Source organism: Schistocerca serialis, chromosome 4, assembly GCF_023864345.2.
Source record: "Schistocerca serialis cubense isolate TAMUIC-IGC-003099 chromosome 4, iqSchSeri2.2, whole genome shotgun sequence".
NCBI classification, from domain to species: Eukaryota; Metazoa; Arthropoda; class Insecta; order Orthoptera; family Acrididae; genus Schistocerca; species Schistocerca serialis.
Window position 1 is genome coordinate 95,179,343 of NC_064641.1, and position 19,984 is coordinate 95,199,326.

Sequence of the window (19,984 nt, forward strand, 5' to 3'; positions counted from 1 at the left end):
TACTTCAGTTGATTGATGAAAGGAGAAAGTACAAACACGTTCCGGGAAAATCAGGAATACAGAAATACAAGTCGCTGAGGAATGAAATACATAGGAAGCGCAGGGAAGCTAAGACGAAATGGTTGCAGGAGAAGTGTGAAGACATCTAAAAAGATATGATTGTTGGAAGGACAGACTCAGCGTACAGGAAAGTCAAAACAACCTTTGGTGACATTAAAAGCAACGGTGGTAACATTAAGAGCGCAACGGGAATTCCACTGTTAAGTGCAGAGGAGAGAGCAGATAGGTGGAAATAATACATTGAAAGCCTCTATGAGGGTGAAGATTTGTCTGATGTGATAGAAGAAGAAACAGTTGTCGATTTAGAAGAGATAGGGGATCCAGTATTAGAATCGGAATTTAAAAGAGCTTTGGAGGACTTACGGTCAAATAAGGCAGAAGGGATAGATAACATTCCGTCAGAATTTCTAAATTTATTGGGGGAAGTGGCAACAAAACGACTATTTATGTTGGTGTGTAGAATATATGAGTCTGGCGATATACCATCTGACTTTCGGAAAAGCATCATCCACACAATTCCCAAGACGGCAAGAGCTGACAAGTGCGAGAATTATCGCACAATCAGCTTAACAGCTCACGCATCGAAGCTGCTTACAAAAATAATATACAGAAGAATGGAAAAGAAAATTGAGAATGCGCTAGGTGACGATCAGTTTGGCTTTAGGAAAAGTAAAGGGACGAGAGAGGCAATTCTGACGTTACGGCTAATAATGGAAGCAAGGCTAAAGAAAAATCAAGACACTTTCATAGGATTTGTCGACCTGAAAAAGCGTTCGACAATATAAAATGGTGCAAGCTGTTCGAGATTCTGAAAAAAGTAGGTGTAAGCTATAGCGAGAGACGGGTCATATACAATATGTACAACAACCAAGAGGGAATAGTAAGAGTGGACGATCAAGAACGAAGTGCTCGTATTGAGAAGGGTCTGTACATCGAGGAAGCAATGATGGAAATAAAAGAAAGGTTCAGGAATGGAATTAAAATACAAGGTGAAAGGATATCAATGATACGATTCGCTGATGACATTGCTATCCTGAGTGAAAGTGAAGAAGAATTAAATGATCTGCTGAACGGAATGAACAGTCTAATGAGTACACAGTATGGCTTGAGAGTAAATCGGAGAAAGACGAAGGGAATGAGAAGTAGTAGAAATGAGAACAGCGAGAAAGTTAACATCAGGATTGATGGTCACGAAGTCAATGAAGTTAAGGAATTCTGCTACCTAGGCAGTAAAATAACCAATGACGAACGGAGCAAGGACATCAAAAGCAGACTCGCTATGGCAAAAAAGGCATTTCTGGCCAAGAGAAGTCTACTAATATCAAATACCGACCTTAATTTGAGGAAGAAATTTCTGAGGATGTACGTCTGGAGTACAGCATTGTATGGTAGTGAAACATGGACTGTGGGAAAACCGGAACAGAAGAGATTCGAAGCATTTGAGATGTGGTGCTATAGACGAATGTTGAAAATTAGGTGGACTGAAAAGGTAAGGAATGAGGAGGTTCTACGCAGAATTGGAGAGGAAAGGAATATGTGGAAAATATTGATAAGGAGAAGGGACAGGATGATAGGACATCTGCTAAGACATGAGGGAATGACTTCCATGGTACTAGAGGGAGCTGTAGAGGGCAAAAACTTTAGAGGAAGACAGAGATTGGAATACGTCAAGCAAATAATTGAGGACGTAGGTTGCAAGTGCTACTCTGAGATGAAGAGGTTAGCACAGGAAAGGAATTCGTGGCGGGTCGCATCAAACCAGTCAGTAGACTGATGACAAAAAAAAAATATACGAGATGAATTTAGCAGATTCTCCTTATTAAATATTGAGTTTTATGTTTGTGATACTAGTATAAGTTCAAAAGGTTCAAATGGCTCTAAGCACTATGGGACTTAACATCTGAGGTCATCAGTCCCCTAGGCTTAGAACTACTTAAACATAACTAACCTAAGGACATCACACACATCCATGCCCGAGGCAGGATTCGAACCTGCTACCGTAGCAGCAGCGTGGTTCGGGACTGAAGCGCCTTGAACCGCTCGGCCAAAGACTGATATAAGTAAAGTGGCAGCAGCGACATATAATTACATTCAAGTGGCAAACCACTTCCCTCAGAACAGTTATAAAAACAACTTTAGAGCAGATAGTGCTTAGAAAAATGATGGCAGGTCTAAATGCAGTTAACGGACATTAGTGGTCAACTATTTCCATGAAGTGGAATACCTGCCAGCAAATACCATGAAACGCAAATCGAGCTAAGTTTTTTCTTTATTATTATTATTATTTTTATTCACGACAGTGTGGATTGTCTGGAAGCAGCAAATAGTTACTCTTTAGAAAGTAATCTTGCGAAATTGCAATATATAAAATGTTAACAAGGTGGTTTTATAGTTGAATGTAGAGAGCGTGTTTCTGATTTAAAATAAGCCATTTTGACGATTTTTATAAAACTTCAAGTGCTGTTTGTTCAACAATGAAAACTTATAAAACTAGACAATGAAACTAATTGAAGAAAGAATTAGCGTAAGGAGAGACACGTGGGAAGCGTTAAACGAATTAGAAAGTAGAATTCTTTCTACTGACTTTACAGCAAATCCTAAGAAGTTAATGGATCGAAGCCGCATGTCCTGACACTCTCTGACATAATTTTGATGAAACGGACGACACAGAAAAGACCGAAAAACTAAATGTATTTTTCCAAAACTGTTCCACAGGGGAGCATTGCACTGTAGTACTCACTGCAAATCGTCGCACGAAAGACAAAATGCCTGACATCGAAAGAAGTGACCAAGCGGTAGAAAAACAGATAAAAGCGATAAACAGAGCGAAGTCCTGTGGACCTGACGGGATATTAATACGATTCTGGATACAGTATACAGCAGTGTACCGCGAAGTCTTTGGAGAAGCTAAGTGTTCCAGACGGTTGGGAAAAAGCGCAGGCCGTTCCTGTTTTCAAGGTTGGTCGGCGAACAGATGCATAAAAATGCAGGTCTACATCTTTGACGTCGTCAGTTGTAGAATTTTGAAATATGTTTTCTGCTCGCCTGTTATGACGTTTCTGGAGGCCGAAAATCTCTGTAGGAACCAACATGAGTTCCGGAATCAATGATCGTGTGAAACCCAGCTAGAGTGATAGCTGTGTTCCTTGACTTCCGGAAGACATCAGATACAGTTCCGCACTGTTGCCTAGTGAACGAAATACCGGTGTAAGGAATATCAGACCAACTATATGGCTGGACTGAAGAGTTCCTAGCAAACAGAACACAGTGTTTCACTTTGAACGGGGAGAAAATTTCAGACACAAAGGTAACTTCGGTTATTTTCCAGGGGAGTGTTGTAGGACCATTACTTTTCACAATATATGCACTACTGGCCATTAAATTTGCTACACCACAAAGATGACGTGCTACAGACGCAAAATTTAACCGACAGGAAGAAGATGCTATGATATGCAAATGATTAGCTTTTCAGAGCATTCAAACAAGGTTGGCGCCGGTGGCGACACCTACAACGTGCTGGCATGATGAAAGTTTTCAACCGATTTCTCATACACAAACAGCAGTTGACTGGCGTTGCCTGGTGAAACGTTGTTGTGATGCCTCGTGTAAGGAGGAGAAATGCTTACCATCACGTTTCAGACTTTGATAAAGGTCGGATTGTAGCCTCTCGCGATTGCGGTTTATCGTATCGCGACATTGCTGCTCGCGTTGGTCGAGATCCAATGACTGTTAGCAGAATATGGAATTTGTGGGTTCAGGAGGGTAATACGGAACGCCCTGCTGGATCCCAACGGCCTCGTATAACTAGCAGTCGAGATGACAGGCATCTTATCTGCATGGCTGTAACGGATCGTGCAGCCACGTCTCAATCCCTGACTCAACAGATGGGGACGTTTACAACAACCATCTGCACCAACAGTTCGACGACGTTTGCAGCAGCACGGACTATCAGCTCGGACACCATGGCTGCGGTTCCCTTGACGCTGCATCACAGACAGAAACGCCTGCGATGGTGTACTGAACGACGAAACAAGGTGCACGGATGGCAAAACGTCATTTTTTCGGATGAATCCAGGTGCTGTTTGCAGCACTATGATGGTCGCATCCGTGTTTGGTGAACGCACATTGTAAGCGTGTATTCGTCATCGCCATACTGGCGTATCACCTGGCATGATGGTAGGGGGTGCCATTGGTTACACATCTCGGTCACCTGTTGTTCGCATTGACGGCACTTTGAACAGTGGACGTTACATTTCAGATGTGTTACGACTAGTGGTTCTACCCATCGTTCGATCCCTGCCAAACCCTACATTTCAGCGGGATAATGCACGACCGCATGTTGCAGGTCCTGTACGGGCCTTTCTGGATACAGAAAATGTTCGACTGCTTCCCTGGCCAGCACAGTCTCCAGATCTTTCACCAATTGAAAACGTCTGGTCAATGGTAGCCAAGCAACAGATTCGTCACAATACGCCAGTCACTACTCTTGACGAACTGTGGTATCGTGTTGAAACTGCATGGGCAGCTGTACCTGTGCGCGCCATCCAAGCTCTGTTTGACTCAATGCGCAGGCGTATCAAGGCCGTTATTACGGCCAGAGGTTGTTGTTCTGGGTGCTGATTTCTCGGGATCTATGCACCCAAACTGCGTGAAAATGTAATCACATGTCAGTTCTAGTATAATACATTTGTCCAATTAATACCTTTTATCACCCGCATTTCTTCTGGGTGCAGAAATTTTAATGGCCAGTAGTGTATAAATGGCCTTGTAGACAACGTCGGAAGTTCCATGAAGCTTTATCGAGAAGTCACGCCGATAGAAAACTTTATGGAAATGCAGGAAGACTTTAATGGGATTGACGCTTGGTGCAGGGAATGGCAGTTGAGCGTCATCGTAAACAAATGTAACCTACTGCGAATATGTATATAGAAAGACCGGTTATTGTACGATTACTTCATCGCAGACAAGCTCTGGAAGCAGCTACTGCCATAAAATAGCTAGGAGTACTACCATAAAATAGCTAGGAGTACGGAGACGGAGCGATTTTAAGTGGAATGATCACATAAAATTAGAAGCGGGTAAAGCGGATGCCCGACTGAAAGTCATTGGAAGAATCCTCAGGAAACGCAGTCCATCAGTAAAGGAAGTAGCTTACAAAACACGCTTTCGAACAATACTTGAATATTGCTCTTCAGTACGGGGTCCGTACCAGATAGGGCATGTAGAGCAAGCACCGAAGCTCCAAAGAAGAGCAACTCGTTTCCTTACAGGTTCATTTAGTAAGGAAAAATATGTCACAGAGTGAAAGACGCTACAGGAGAGGCATTATGCATCACGTTATGGTATACTGTTAAAGTTCCGAGAGCTTACGTCCCTAGAAGAGTCAGCAAATAACAAACTCTAATACAAAAAAAGAAAAAAATAAGCACGCGCCACGAAGGAATTGTCTGAATGGGATGGAAATCGTTAGATGTGATGTATGTGTACAGAAAACAATTACAAATTTAGAAAAACTGGATAATTTTTTCAAGGGAAAGAGCTTCACAAACTCAGCAAGTCCGCCTGTGGCACATATGTAAGCAGTTATTCGACTTGGCAATGAATGATGGAGTTATTGGATGTCCACCTGCGTGATAGAGTGCCAGATTCTGTCCAATTGTCACGCTATATCGTCAAAATCCCTAGCTGCTTGGAAAGTTCTGCACATAATGCTCCAAACATACTCAATTGATGAGAAATCTGGCGACGTTGCTGGCCAAGATAGTTTGAAAAGTAAGAAAACAAGCAGTAGAAACTCTCGCCGTGTGCGAGAGGGCATTGTCTTAGTGAAATGCAAGCTCAGGATGGCTTGCCATGAAAGGCAAAGAAGCGAGGCGTAGAATACCGTCAACGTACCGCTATGCTGTAAGGATGCCACAGTTGAAAACCAAAAGGATCCTGCTATGAAATACTACAGCACCACAGACCATCACTTTTGGCAGCATGGCGGGCGACATATAGGTTGATATCCGGCAGCTGTCCAGGACGGCTCGAGACACGTCTTCTCTGGCCATTGGTGCGCTTTCGAAGCGGGACTGATCACTGTAGACAATTCTAATCCATTAATTCTGAGCCACACCACTGAAAACGGAGTTGTTGCAGTACAGATGTCAATGGTAGCCTGTGAGCCGCATATTAATGGTCTCTACGGTCACCGAAGCAGCAGTTCGACATCGGATCGATGATAATGGTGATTCCGAGGCTATGAGTGTGTCTCTGATGATTGCTCGGTCCCCACTCTTTGTCGTCTCTCAAGGTCAACCGCTTCGTTCTGGACACTGCGCTCAGATATGGTTCACACATTCCTGTCAACACCGCTGAATAGTGGAACTGTCCCTGTTCAAATATCGAGCGATTCGCCGATCACCTCAACCAGCTTCTCTGAGCCCAGTTATATGTCCTCTTTCGAATGGTGACATCTGCGTATATTGTTCACTCGCCTAACCACGAGCCTTAGTTACTGTCCAAATGAATACACGAAATGAAATTTGCAAAGATTACATGCTCTGGTATCGACATGCCCCCAGTCTTCTGTATTGTGCAGCTGCGCGGAGGAATTACGCTACGGAGTTACACATTGAGCCACCACCCGCCAAAGTTAACAGTTTCGCGTAATCCGTCGATACCTGTTTGATATCAGTTTATGACCAATCTGTATATCTCTTTCGTTGTGCGTCTTTCTTTCTTTCTCCTTTTTTCCACATGTAGGCTTACCGCAATCGTTCTTCCTCCGAACTATTCATGTCTGGCACAGGAATGGAGGAAAATGACAATATTACACAATGTACCATCCGTAGTATGTCACAAGGTGGCTTGAGGAGTGTAGAAGCAGGTGTATATGAATTTGATGCTTTACCATTAAGATGACTGTGTGGGTGCGCGAAGCAGCGATAACAAGCATCTGATGATAATTCGTTGGAAATAATGGCGGAGCAGCACAAGTTGAAATACAGTATATATATACTGAAGCGCCGAAGAAATAGGTACAGGCATGCGTATTCAAATAGAGAGACATGTAAGCAGGCAGAATCCAGCGCTGCGGTCGTGAAAGCCTGTATAAGACAGGAAGAGCCCGGCGCAGTGGTTAGAATTGTTACTGCTTCTACAATGGCAGGTTATAAAGATTTAAGTGAGTTTGAATGTGGTGATATAGTCGGTGCACGAGCGATGGGACACAGCATTTCCGTGCGTGACGAGTTAGGAAAGAAGCCTATCTGTCTTATCAGATCGAAACATTCGTGGACGCCGGCCGGAGTGGCCGAGAGGTTCTAGGCGCTACAGTCTGGAACCGCGCGACCGCTACCGTCGCAGGTTCGAATCCTGCCTCGGGGATGGATGTGTGCGATGTCCTTAGGTTAGTTAGGCTTAAGTAGTTCTAAGTTCTAGGAGACTGATGACCTCAGAAGTAAAGTCCCATAGTACTCAGAGCCATTTGAACGATTCGTGGACGATTTCCTTTATGCTGCTGACAAATGTCGAACATGTAGTACCACATTTGGTCGTGACCAGGTGCAGTATCAGGACAGTGCCGATTCCCGCTCCCACAAGGAGAAAGTTTCATTGTAAGACTCAGAATTGTGGGATCTCAAGTCTCACTTGTCCCTCTCCTTCTTAGTGGTAAAACACTGGATCCGGATCCTCGCTGGCACTGGCCATAGTTGCTGAAAAATGCTCTGCCATTGTTTGAGAAATGCCCCCAGGTGTTGTTTGGAGATACCCCCGTTTCGGCATTGCTGCTATTGGTAAACGACTGTGTTTACTGGAAATCCACGTGATGCGTTCCAATACGTAAGTAGAACAAGCGGAACGGTTGACTGAGTCCAGAAACACTTCCCAAGACATGTTCTTGCTTTCCTAAATTACGTATCACACCTCGGAAGGCTGTGAGGTCGTCTGCTGTTAGGAGGCATCTAAACTCTCAAAGAGCCACATGCCTATCCCGGATTGATGTATGGCACTCGTCAGTCCACCATGGTAGAGACTGACTCCTAAGGAGACCTGAAGACTTTGGGATAGGTCAGTCAGCAGCATGATGAATCACTCATGTGATGTGGTCCACCCATTTCTGGACGCTGTCACAAACCCAGACAATTGACTGAACAGCATCTTTCTAGCCCTGCTGACCATCCATTTTGATGGATTCTATTCAAACAGTCTTCCATCCAGTAGGTGGATCCGCATTAGGAAGTGCTCAGTTCATAAGTTGCTTCCCACTGTGTTCATTCTTTAAGGGTTGGGGAGCTGAAAGAGAAATCGATGGCTTGAGGACGATGCAGTAACATCCGAGAAATGAGTGGTGAGGATGGACGGTTCATGAGACATCCTGAGCGTCTACAAGACCCAACCTCTGGGACAAGTAAAGTTCGAGCCCTGTAATATACTGTAGGATTTTAAATCACCTAATAGGAGGAATGGGTGTATGAGCTGTGCAATAATCTCTGCGAGAGCCTACGAGTCTACCACATGCTGTAGGGGTAAATAGAGGGAGTAGATAGTGATGTTCTTACCCATTTCGATCAATGAGAGAGCAGAGGAGTGGGGTGTGTTATTGACAAACACAACTACCCGTCCCTTGGATCTTTCCTTGGTTGGGTCATCCTTTCGGTGGAAGGTATGGCCCTACAGCAAAGGGGTGTCAGTGGCTTTGAAAAATTATTTCTGGAAACATGAGCACAGAGGGTGTGAGGGTGAGAGGAAATTCACTTCCTCCAATGAATCCATTTGAATTCCACTTAGTATGGAAGCCATTTATCATGGGAGTTGCACTTTCATTCTGACTTTCCACTAGTGTGGAAGGTCAGAACAAAGTGTAGGTACTACTTTGGGGCAAGATGGTTGCGCCAGGCAGACTTTGCACCCTTTTAGCTCTGAAGCAGACGCAATAGAACCGTCAAGTGTAATGACATCGACTTGATCTGAAGGTTTGCCAGCTGTTTTTGCCTGCAATGAAAGCTCCCCATTTGCTTTTTTTTCGTCTGTGGGGCATGTTTGAAACTATCTTGGCAGTTATGGAGGCAGTGCTGGATATTATTCTAGTGTCTGCCTTCAGATTCACTAGGATCTCCGCAGTGTTGGCGGTTTTAGCTTTATCTGATGTTCTTGGGAGGGCTATGGGCTCTGAAACAAGTGCAGCTAGACAAGTGGTCAAACGTAGGTACTAATAATGACACTAGTAACCTCCGTTTGTTTAGAAGTGATGGCTTTCGAAGCAGGCTTTTTAAGGGCTTAAGCGAAAGGTATAGTGAATGTGGGAGGCTACATGGCCGTACAGCTCATCCTCGCCTCACGGTATGGGATTCATTTTGATGTTTCATTCTTCTGTATGTTCCTTTCTTCGCAGACTCCAGGCTTTGATCCCCAGAGCAATTTAGACACTTCGGAAGAGAGGAGGAACCAACCCTGATTTGGGTAGCCTTTCCAGATTTGCCACAACTAGTTTCACCCTTGCTACAGAATAATGCTGAAGATTAGATGGGTAGATCACATAACTAATGAGGAGGTATTGAATAGAATTGGGGAGAAGAGGAGTTTGTGGCACAACTTGACTAGAAGAAGGGATCGGTTGGTAGGACATGTTCTGAGGAATCAGGGGATCACCAATCTAGTACTGGAGGGCAACGTGGACGGTAAAAATCGTAGAGTGAGACCAAGAGATGAATACACTAAGCAGATTCAGAAGGGCATAGGCTGCAGTAGATACTGGGAGATGAAGCTTGCACAGGATAGAGTACCATGGAGAGCTGCATCAAACCAGTATCTGGACTGAAGACCACAACAACAACAGTTTCACCCTTATATCCTAAGTGGCATGCTCAAGGAGCGCCTTGGGCTGGGACATAGGGCTGTACACTTAGGCGAACAGAAACTGCATTGATATGTTCTGGGAGTTTAGCGCTATTGAAGGTAATGACACAGGAGTCAGATTTTGCGGGATCCCTACCACCATTTCCACTATACACTCCTGGAAATTGAAATAAGAACACCGTGAATTCATTGTCCCAGGAAGGGGAAACTTTATTGACACATTCCTGGGGTCAGATACATCACATGATCACACTGACAGAACCACAGGCACATAGACACAGGCAACAGAGCATGCACAATGTCGGCACTAGTACAGTGTATATCCACCTTTCGCAGCAATGCAGGCTGCTATTCTCCCATGGAGACGATCGTAGAGATGCTGGATGTAGTCCTGTGGAACGGCTTGCCATGCCATTTCCACCTGGCGCCTCAGTTGGACCAGCGTTCGTGCTGGACGTGCAGACCGCGTGAGACGACGCTTCATCCAGTCCCAAACTTGCTCAATGGGGGACAGATCCGGAGATCTTGCTGGCCAGGGTAGTTGACTTACACCTTCTAGAGCACGTTGGGTGGCACGGGATACATGCTGACGTGCATTGTCCTGTTGGAACAGCAAGTTCCCTTGCCGGTCTAGGAATGGTAGAACGATGGGTTCGATGACGGTTTGGATGTACCGTGCACTATTCAGTGTCCCCTCGACGATCACCAGTGGTGTACGGCCAGTGTAGGAGATCGCTCCCCACACCATGATGCCGGGTGTTGGCCCTGTGTGCCTCGGTCGTATGCAGTCCAGATTGTGGCGCTCACCTGCACGGCGCCAAACACGCATACGACCATCATTGGCACCAAGGCAGCAGCGACTCTCATCGCTGAAGACGACACGTCTCCATTCGTCCCTCCATTCACGCCTGTCGCGACACCACTGGAGGCGGGCTGCACAATGTTGGGGCGTGAGCGGAAGACGGCCTAACGGTGTGCGGGACCGTAGCCCAGCTTCATGGAGACGGTTGCGAATGGTCCTCGCCGATACCCCAGGAGCAACAGTGTCCCTAATTTGCTGGGAAGTGGCGGTGCGGTCCCCTACGGCACTGCGTAGGATCCTACGGTCTTGGCGTGCATCCGTGCGTCGCTGCGGTCCGGTCCCAGGTCGACAGGCACGTGCACCTTCCGCCGACCACTGGCGACAACATCGATGTACTTTGGAGACCTCACGCCCCACGTGTTGAGCAATTCGGCGGTACGTCCACCCGGCCTCCCGCATGCCCACTATACGCCCTCGCTCAAAGTCCGTCAACTGCACATACGGTTCAGGTCCACGCTGTCGCGGCATGCTACCAGTGTTAAAGACTGCGATGGAGCTCCGTATGCCACGGCAAACTGGCTGACACTGACGGCGGCGGTGCACAAATGCTGCGCAGCTAGCGCCATTCGACGGCCAACACCGCGGTTCCTGGTGTGTCCGCTGTGCCGTGCGTGTGATCATTGCTTGTATAGCCCTCTCGCAGTGTCCGGAGCAAGTATGGTGGGTCTGACACACCGGTGTCAATGTGTTCTTTTTTCCATTTCCAGGAGTGTATTTGGCACATCATAGATCCCACTTATCTTTCAATTTCTCCTTAGGAATGTCAACCAGACCTCTACACGACACAACATCTTTACTGTAGTTCAAGAAGTTGTGGAGCTCCTTTTCCATGGCATATTCCCCAAAGCATTTAGCTTTCTATTGGTTGGTTCCTTGTTGGGAACCAGCAGTTTCGATCAACAATGTTCCATTATGCAATCGCTTGACTGATTTCAGTATGCTCTCTTTTCGTATTTAAAAAAGTGAAGTTTTCACAGTTTACAATCACAGACTGACCAGCAATATGTCATCTTTTATTATATGCTGAAGAAATGTGCATAGTGCCTATGTCAGCAATACTGGTTACCCAAGCCCTTTTGTGTGATGGGTGCTGGCACCTACCAGCGGTCCATCCATTCTGCTCGGCGGAAGAGGAGGAAAGTTCAAGCGTTCCATCTTGGTCCTACGAACAGCTAGGGAAATAGAAGTCCACCTAGACACAGCCCCGTGTTCCTAGGTAAGCTTTATACAACTAAGGAGAGGTTGCCTGTTCCACCTCACCAGCCATGCTTCTCAACATTATGCAGCACAACTTGAGAATGTCCGCCCCCAATAGTTGAGTGGTCAGCATGACAGAATGTCAGGATGTCAGTCCTAAGGGCCCAGGTTGGATTCTCGGCTGGGTCGGAGATTTTCTCCGCTCAGGGACTGGGTTTTGTGTTGACCTAATCATCATTTCATCCGAATCGTCGCGCAAGTCGCCGAAGTGGCGTCAAATCGAAAGACTTGCACCTGGCGAACGGTCTACCCGACGGGGGGCCCTAGTCACACGACATTTATTACCTTGAGAATGATGTTTTTTTATGAAGGTCAAGCCAAGATCCTCGTTTCTTGTAACACATAACATTCCAACGCTGCGCTGCACAGTGGTCACTGAAACTTGCCCAGAGCTTACTGTGACAGAGGACTGGCAGTACTTGCCAATCCCAAGCCAGGAATCCTTGGTTCGCCAAGCCAGTACCCAGCAAATGAATGCTGAGCCACTGGGTGCTGGATTATTTTCTTGACAGGGAGGATATAGAACGTTATTTTGGCTGAAGAATCGACGATAAATGTAGAAGCAACTACATGTGTGCCATTATGATGTATGTTTGTTCATAATGGATATCAACGACCTGTCAAATAACAACTTGAAACTTATTTCACATGCTAAAGTTATCAGTAACGACGTACTATCTGGAAAAAGCTGCAGAAATATCCCAGAGTATCTTGATAAAACTGCAAGGTGACACAAAGATTAGGGGCTACTTTCAGATGTTTGAGAGGGGAAAAATTTTACGCAATTCAGGTGAAGCTTACGTTTTTTTAGAGATACGTCTCAATCGATAAAAACAGAAGGCTTATAGGATCACTTTATGATGATTATGTTTTTTCTGGGCCCAAATTTTCTTCATGTGTTCACTGTGTTGTCTGTTTCACTCCGCTGTCCATTTGCATCCTGATCCCTTCTGTGTTGTGGTGACAAATTTATGTTTTTTGATGATGTTCCTGAATTCAGTTCTATCTTCTGCATCGTTTACTGTTATGTATGCTTGTCTGAGGTTCTCTTCATCTTCTTTTATCCATTTTGTTTTTCCCCTGCGTGAGTTGACGACTTTAAGAATTCATTCATCCTGTGGATATGTCCGTAGAACTGCATTCTTCTTTTCCTTATTGTATTCGTAATCTTGTCTGTGTATTTATATAATTCTGATGTTGGTCTCTTCTTCCAGATTCCTTGCTCCTGTATCGGGCCAAAAATTTTCCTGGGAATTTTCCTTTCTTGTTTCTCTATTTCTTTGATTTTAGTTTGCCCACCTATTTGTGTTGTTTCAGATGCATACAGTGCCTCCGGAAGTACGACGGTGTTGTAGTGCCTCAATTTTGCGTTAATGGATAGGGACTTTTCGTTATAATAGTTCCACGTGAGTTTATATGCTTTCTGTAGTTTTTTTATTCTTTCCTCATTGGCCTTTAGGTTGATCCCTGATGGCTGGATGATTTCTTCCAGGTACTTAAAATGTGGTACTTGTACGATTTTCCCATGGGTTGTCACAATAGGCAATTTGTCTTGTTGCACTCTTTCTATATACTGAGTTTTCTCATATGAGATTTGCAGACCAGTTCTTTGTGCAATTTCGTGTAACTTCTCTATGGCGTTAGTGGCTTCTTTTCTATTATTTGTGAGGATTGCAAGGTCATCTGCAAAAGCTAAACACTTCACATTGAATCTATTATCTTTTCTAATGCCAATTTGGATTCTTTTGACTTCTTTTTCCCATGTCCTGATAATTTTTTCAAGATTGATATTAAAGAGTAATGGTGAAAGTCCGTCACCCTGTCGCACTCCAGTGTGGATTTCAAATGATTCACAGATATTCCCCATAAATTTAATCTTGGAGACTGTGTCACAAAATTATTATTATTATTATTATCATCTGTGGGTATAATTAATTTTTATACAAAACCCTGAGTGTGAATCCAACTTGCACTTATCTGGGTTTTCTGAACAATAACACTGATCATTTGGGTTTAACAATGTGGATGCTTACTGACTGCCTCTTTCATCACTATTTTTGAATCTTCCCCACATGACACGTCATCAAAAAAGGGAAGTTGCTTATGATATCACGATTATGAAATCACTGATATATAGGCATGTTTTCTCAAGTCATATGAAGGGGGTATTGCTTGTGACTACATGGGGGTAGGGCACTGACCTGCTTAAGTTCATTACAACCGTAAAAAAAAGTGTCTGGATGGTTAGGAGCTACACTACTTATAATAACGTTATATGTCCATTTCTATACTTCCATGGTTATTTCTGTTTTATGTGCATCACACACCATCACAGATGCAGTAACGACTCAGAGAGCACTTCAGAACTTAAAGAATCTCCATTAAGACCTATTGTTAGTGCTATGACTATCCGACCTATGGGACTGCGAAACACTTGGCCAGTCTCCTCCAGCCACTTACAGGAAAAATTGAAATAACAAAGATTCTGGCTATTTTATCGAAAAATTAAGATCGTGGATCCTAAGTGAAAGAAAGGTATATCAACAGTTCTACTTGTTAAGATTGGTTCATTGATTCGGGAGAGGGGACCAAACAATGACGTCATTGGTCTCATCGGATTAGGAAAGGATGGGGCCTGTTTATATTTGGAACTACACTCCTGGAAATGGAAAAAAGAACACATTGACACCGGTGTGTCAGACCCACCATACTTGCTCCGGACACTGCGAGAGGGCTGTACAAGCAATGATCACACGCACGGCACAGCGGACACACCAGGAACCGCGGTGTTGGCCGTCGAATGGCGCTAGCTGCGCAGCATTTATGCACCGCCGCCGTCAGTGTCAGCCAGTTTGCCGTGGCATACGGAGCTCCATCGCAGTCTTTAACACTGGTAGCATGCCGCGACAGCGTGGACGTGAACCGTATGTGCAGGTGACGGACTTTGAGCGAGGGCGTATAGTGGGCATGCGGGAGGCCGGGTGGACGTACCGCCGAATTGCTCAACACGTGGGGCGTGAGGTCTCCACAGTACATCGATGTTGTCGCCAGTGGTCGGCGGAAGGTGCACGTGCCCGTCGACCTGGGACCGGACCGCAGCGACGCATGGATGCACGCCAAGACCGTAGGATCCTACGCAGTGCCGTAGGGGACCGCACCGCCACTTCCCAGCAAATTGTTGCTCCTGGGGTATCGGCGAGGACCATTCGCAACCGTCTCCATGAAGCTGGGCTACGGTCCCGCACACCGTTAGGCCGTCTTCCGCTCACGCCCCAACATCGTGCAGCCCGCCTCCAGTGGCGTCGCGACAGGCGTGAATGGAGGGACGAATGGAGACGTGTCGTCTTCAGCGATGAGAGTCGCTTCTGCCTTGGTGCCAATGATGGTCGTATGCGTGTTTGGCGCCGTGCAGGTGAGCGCCACAATGAGGACTGCATACGACCGAGGCACACAGGGCCAACACCCGGCATCATGGTGTGGGGAGCGATCTCCTACACTGGCCGTACACCACTGGTGATCGTCGAGGGGACACTGAATAGTGCACGGTACATCCAAACCGTCATCGAACCCATCGTTCTACCATTCCTAGACCGGCAAGGGAACTTGCTGTTCCAACAGGACAATGCACGTCAGCATGTATCCCGTGCCACCCAACGTGCTCTAGAAGGTGTAAGCCACCTATCCTGGCCAGCAAGATCTCCGGATCTGTCCCCCATTCAGCATGTTTGGGACTGGATGAAGCGTCGTCTCACGCGGTCTGCACGTCCAGCACGAACGCTGGTCCAACTGAGGCGCCAGGTGGAAATGGCATGGCAAGCCGTTCCACAGGACTACATCCAGCATCTCTACGATCGTCTCCATGGGAGAATAGCAGCCTGCATTGTTGCGAAAGGTGGATATACACTGTACTAGTGCCGACATTGTGCATGCTCTGTTGCCTGTGTCTATGTGCCTGTGGTTCTGTCAGTGTGATCATGTGATGTATCTGACCCCAGGAATGTGTCAATAAAGTTTCCCCTTCCTGGGACAATGAATTCACGGTGTTCTTATTTCAATTTCCAGGAGTGTATTATCTGATTCTTTACAGCCTGTGAAGATATCTCCAGCTTTGTGAGGTGTGAGGTTACACAGAGAAATATGCCTTGGTTCGCTGAGTAATGCCTGTAAATCGAAAATCACTAAGGATGAAAATACCAGCCGTGAATGCCTGACTTCCTCGTATAGCGCTTCTGATACTTAAATATTTATTAATAACGACAAGTCTTTTGGAATCGGCAGAACCACTAAGCAATTAGCGTTAGCTGTGACTGAAATGAACTGATAATTAGAAGTGAAGTGCTCACTGACGCTCTCATCTAATAATATTGAAACTGTGATCAAATATCCATTAGATCCTACACGTAACCTTTTTGTTATCGAAGCATTTTTTTGCAAAAACCTGTCCTTAAGTTCCGAAATTAGTGCAAAATTTAACACTGTTCGGCATCCAATTCTTTGGCTTTGCAAGGCAAACAAAAGTGGCTGCGCTGGTGTAATAAAACATTGGTGCGATAAATAAACCGTTGGTTGAGAGCGTTACGGGAACTTCAGCACCCGTGCGGTCAGCGGCGGGCGAAATGCGCTGCGCTGGACCGCGATCGCAGCTACAGCGGCGCCCGTTTTCTAAAAGCGCTGTGGCTGTGTGCGGCGCAAGTATTTTGCGGCGTAGCGGTTGCGAGTGAGGCCACTGTGTGTGTGTGTGTGTGTGTGTGTGTGTGTGTGTGTGTGTGTGTGCGGTGGCGGCAGCAGTTGGACGTCCAGTACGTCACGCAGAATGTAATAACGGGCGCGCTGCGCGACTTCGGCCGGCCCAGCCTCGCTGCCGCTGCGGTATTAAAGGCGGCCACCCGCTACACGCCGCGCCCCAGCCACCGGCGCGGCCAAGGGCTCCTGCCCTCTCCTGACGATGGAAGTCTTCTTACCGGCGGAAACGTCGTCGACACCATCTGCGCTAGCGCCTTTTCTTTACCGTTGCCTCCAACCGGTACTACACCTACACGTCCACACACGTATTCTCCTTCAACAGGGAGGTTTCCGGAGCCAGTCTCAGCAAGCCACTGTGTGGTAAATGGCGGAAGGCACTTTATACCATTGTTATATCCGCTCAATCTATGACTCCATTCCCGAAAGAAACCATGCAAAACTACCGTCAGAGAACGTCTGTAGACACACCCTACTCCTTACTTTATTCTTGTGTTCACCATGTAACACATGTTGTTGTTGTTGTGGTCTTCAGTCCTGAGACTGATTTGATGCAGCTCTCCATGCTACTCTATCCTGTGCAAGCTTCTTCATCTCCCAGTACCTACTGCAACCTACATCCTTCTGAATCTGCTTAGTGTATTCATCTCTTGGTCTCCCTCCACGCTGCCCTCCAATGCTAAATTTGTGATCCCTTGATGCCTCAAAACATGTCCTACCAACCGATCCCTTCTTCTAGTGAAGTTGTGCCACAAACTTCTCTTCTCCGCAATCCTATTCAATACCTCCTCATTAGTTACGTTATCTACCCACCTTATCTTCAGCATTCTTCTGTAGCAACACATTTCGAAAGCTTCTATTCTCTTCTTGTCCAAACTAGTTATCGTCCATGTTTCACTTCCATACATGGCTACACTCCATACAAATACTTTCAGAAACGACTTCCTGACACTTAAATCTATACTCGATGTTAACAAATTTCTCTTCTTGAGAAACGCTTTCCTTGCCATTGCCAGTCTACATTTTATATCCTCTCTACTTCGACCATCATCAGTTATTTTACTCCCTAAATAGCAAAACTCCTTTACTACTTTAAGTGTCTCATTTCCTAATCTAATACCCTCGGCGTCACCCGACTTGATTTGACTACATTCCATTATCCTCGTTTTGCTTTTGTTGATGTTCATCTTATATCCTCCTTTCAAGGAACTGTCCATTCCGTTCAACTGCTCTTCCAAGTCCTTTGCTGTATCTGACAGAATTACAATGTCATCGGCGAACCTCAAAGTTTTTACTTCTTCTCCATGAATTTTAATACCTACTCCGAATTTTTCTTTTGTTTCCTTTACTGCTTGCTCAATATACAGATTGAATAACATCGGGCAGAGGCTACAACCCTGTCTTACTCCTTTCCCAACCACTACTTCCCTTTCATGACCCTCGACTCTTATAACTGCCATCTGGTTTCTGTACAAATTGTAAATAGCCTTTCGCTCCCTGTATTTTACCCCTGCCACCTTCAGAATTTGAAAGAGAGTATTCCACTTAACATTGTCGAAAGCTTTCTCTAAGTCTACAAATGCTAGAAACGTAGGTTTGCCTTTTCTTAATCTTTCTTCTAAGATAAGTCGTAAGGTTAGTATTGCCTCACGTGTTCCAACATTTCCACGGAATCCAAACTGACCTTCCCCGAGGTCCTCTTCTACCAGTTTTTCCATTCGTCTGTAAAGAATTCGCGTTAGTATTTTGCAGCTGTGACTTATTAAACTGATAGTTCGGTAATTTTTACATCTGTCAACACCCGCTTTCTTTGGGATTGGAATTATTATATTCTTCTTGAGGTCTGAGGGTATTTCGCCTGTCTCATACATTTTGCTCACCAGATGGTAGAGTTTTGTCGTGACTGGCTCTCCCGAGGCCATCAGTAGTTCTAATGGAATGTTGTCTACTCCCGGGGCCTTGTTTCGACTCAGGTCTTTCAGTGCTCTGTCAAACTCTTCACGCAGTATCTTATCTCCCATTTCGTCTTCATCTACATCCTCTTCCATTTCCATAATATTGTCCTCAAGTACATCGCCCTTGTATAAACCCTCTATATACTCCTTCCACCTTTCTGCCTTCCCCTCTTTGCTTAGAACTGGGTTGCCATCTGAGCTCTTGATATTCATAAAAGTGGTTATCTTCTCCCCAAAGGTCTCTTTAATTTTCCTGTAGGCAGTATCTATCTTACCCCTAGTGAGACAAGCCTCTACATCCTTACATTTGTCCTCTAGCCATCCCTGCTTAGCCATTTTGCACTTCCTGTCGATATCATTTTTGAGACGTTTGTATTCCTTTTTGCCTACTTCATTTACTGCATTTTTATATTTTCTCCTTTCATCAATTAAATTCAATATTTCTTCTGTTGCCCAAGGTTTTCTATTAGCCCTTGTCTTTTTACCTACTTGATCGTCTGCTGCCTTCACTACTTCATCCCTCAGTGCTACCCATTCTTCTTCTACTGTATTTCTTTCCCCCATTCCTGTCAATTGTTCCCTTATGCTCTCCCTGAAACTCTCTACAACCTCTGGTTCTTTCAGTTTATCCAGGTCCAATCTCCTTAAATTCCCACTTTTTTGCAGTTTCTTCAGTTTCAATCTACAGTTCATAACCAATAGATTGTGGTCAGAATCCACATTTGCCCCAGGAAATGTCTTACAATTTAAAACCTGGTTCCTAAATCACTGTCTTACCATTATATAATCTATCTGATACCTTTTAGTATCTCCAGGATTCTTCCAGGTATACAACCTTCTTTTATGATTCTTGAACCAAGTGTTAGCTATGATTAAGTTATGCTCTGTGCAAAATTCTACAAGGCGGCTTCCTCTTTCATTCATTCCCCCCAATCCATATTCACCTACTATGTTTCCTTCTCTCCCTTTTCCTACTGACGAATTCCAGTCATCCATGATTATTAAATTTTCGTCTCCCTGCACTACCTGAATAATTTCTTGTATCTCGTCATACATTTCATCAATTTCTTCATCATCTGCAGAGCTAGTTGGCATATAAACTTGTACTACTGTAGTAGGCATGGGCTTTGTGTCTATCTTGGCCACAATAATGAGTTCACTATGCTGTTTGTAGTAACTAATCCGCACTCCTATTTTTTTATTCATTATTAAACCCACTCCCGTTTTACCCTTATTTGGTTTTGTATTTATGACCCTGTAATCACCT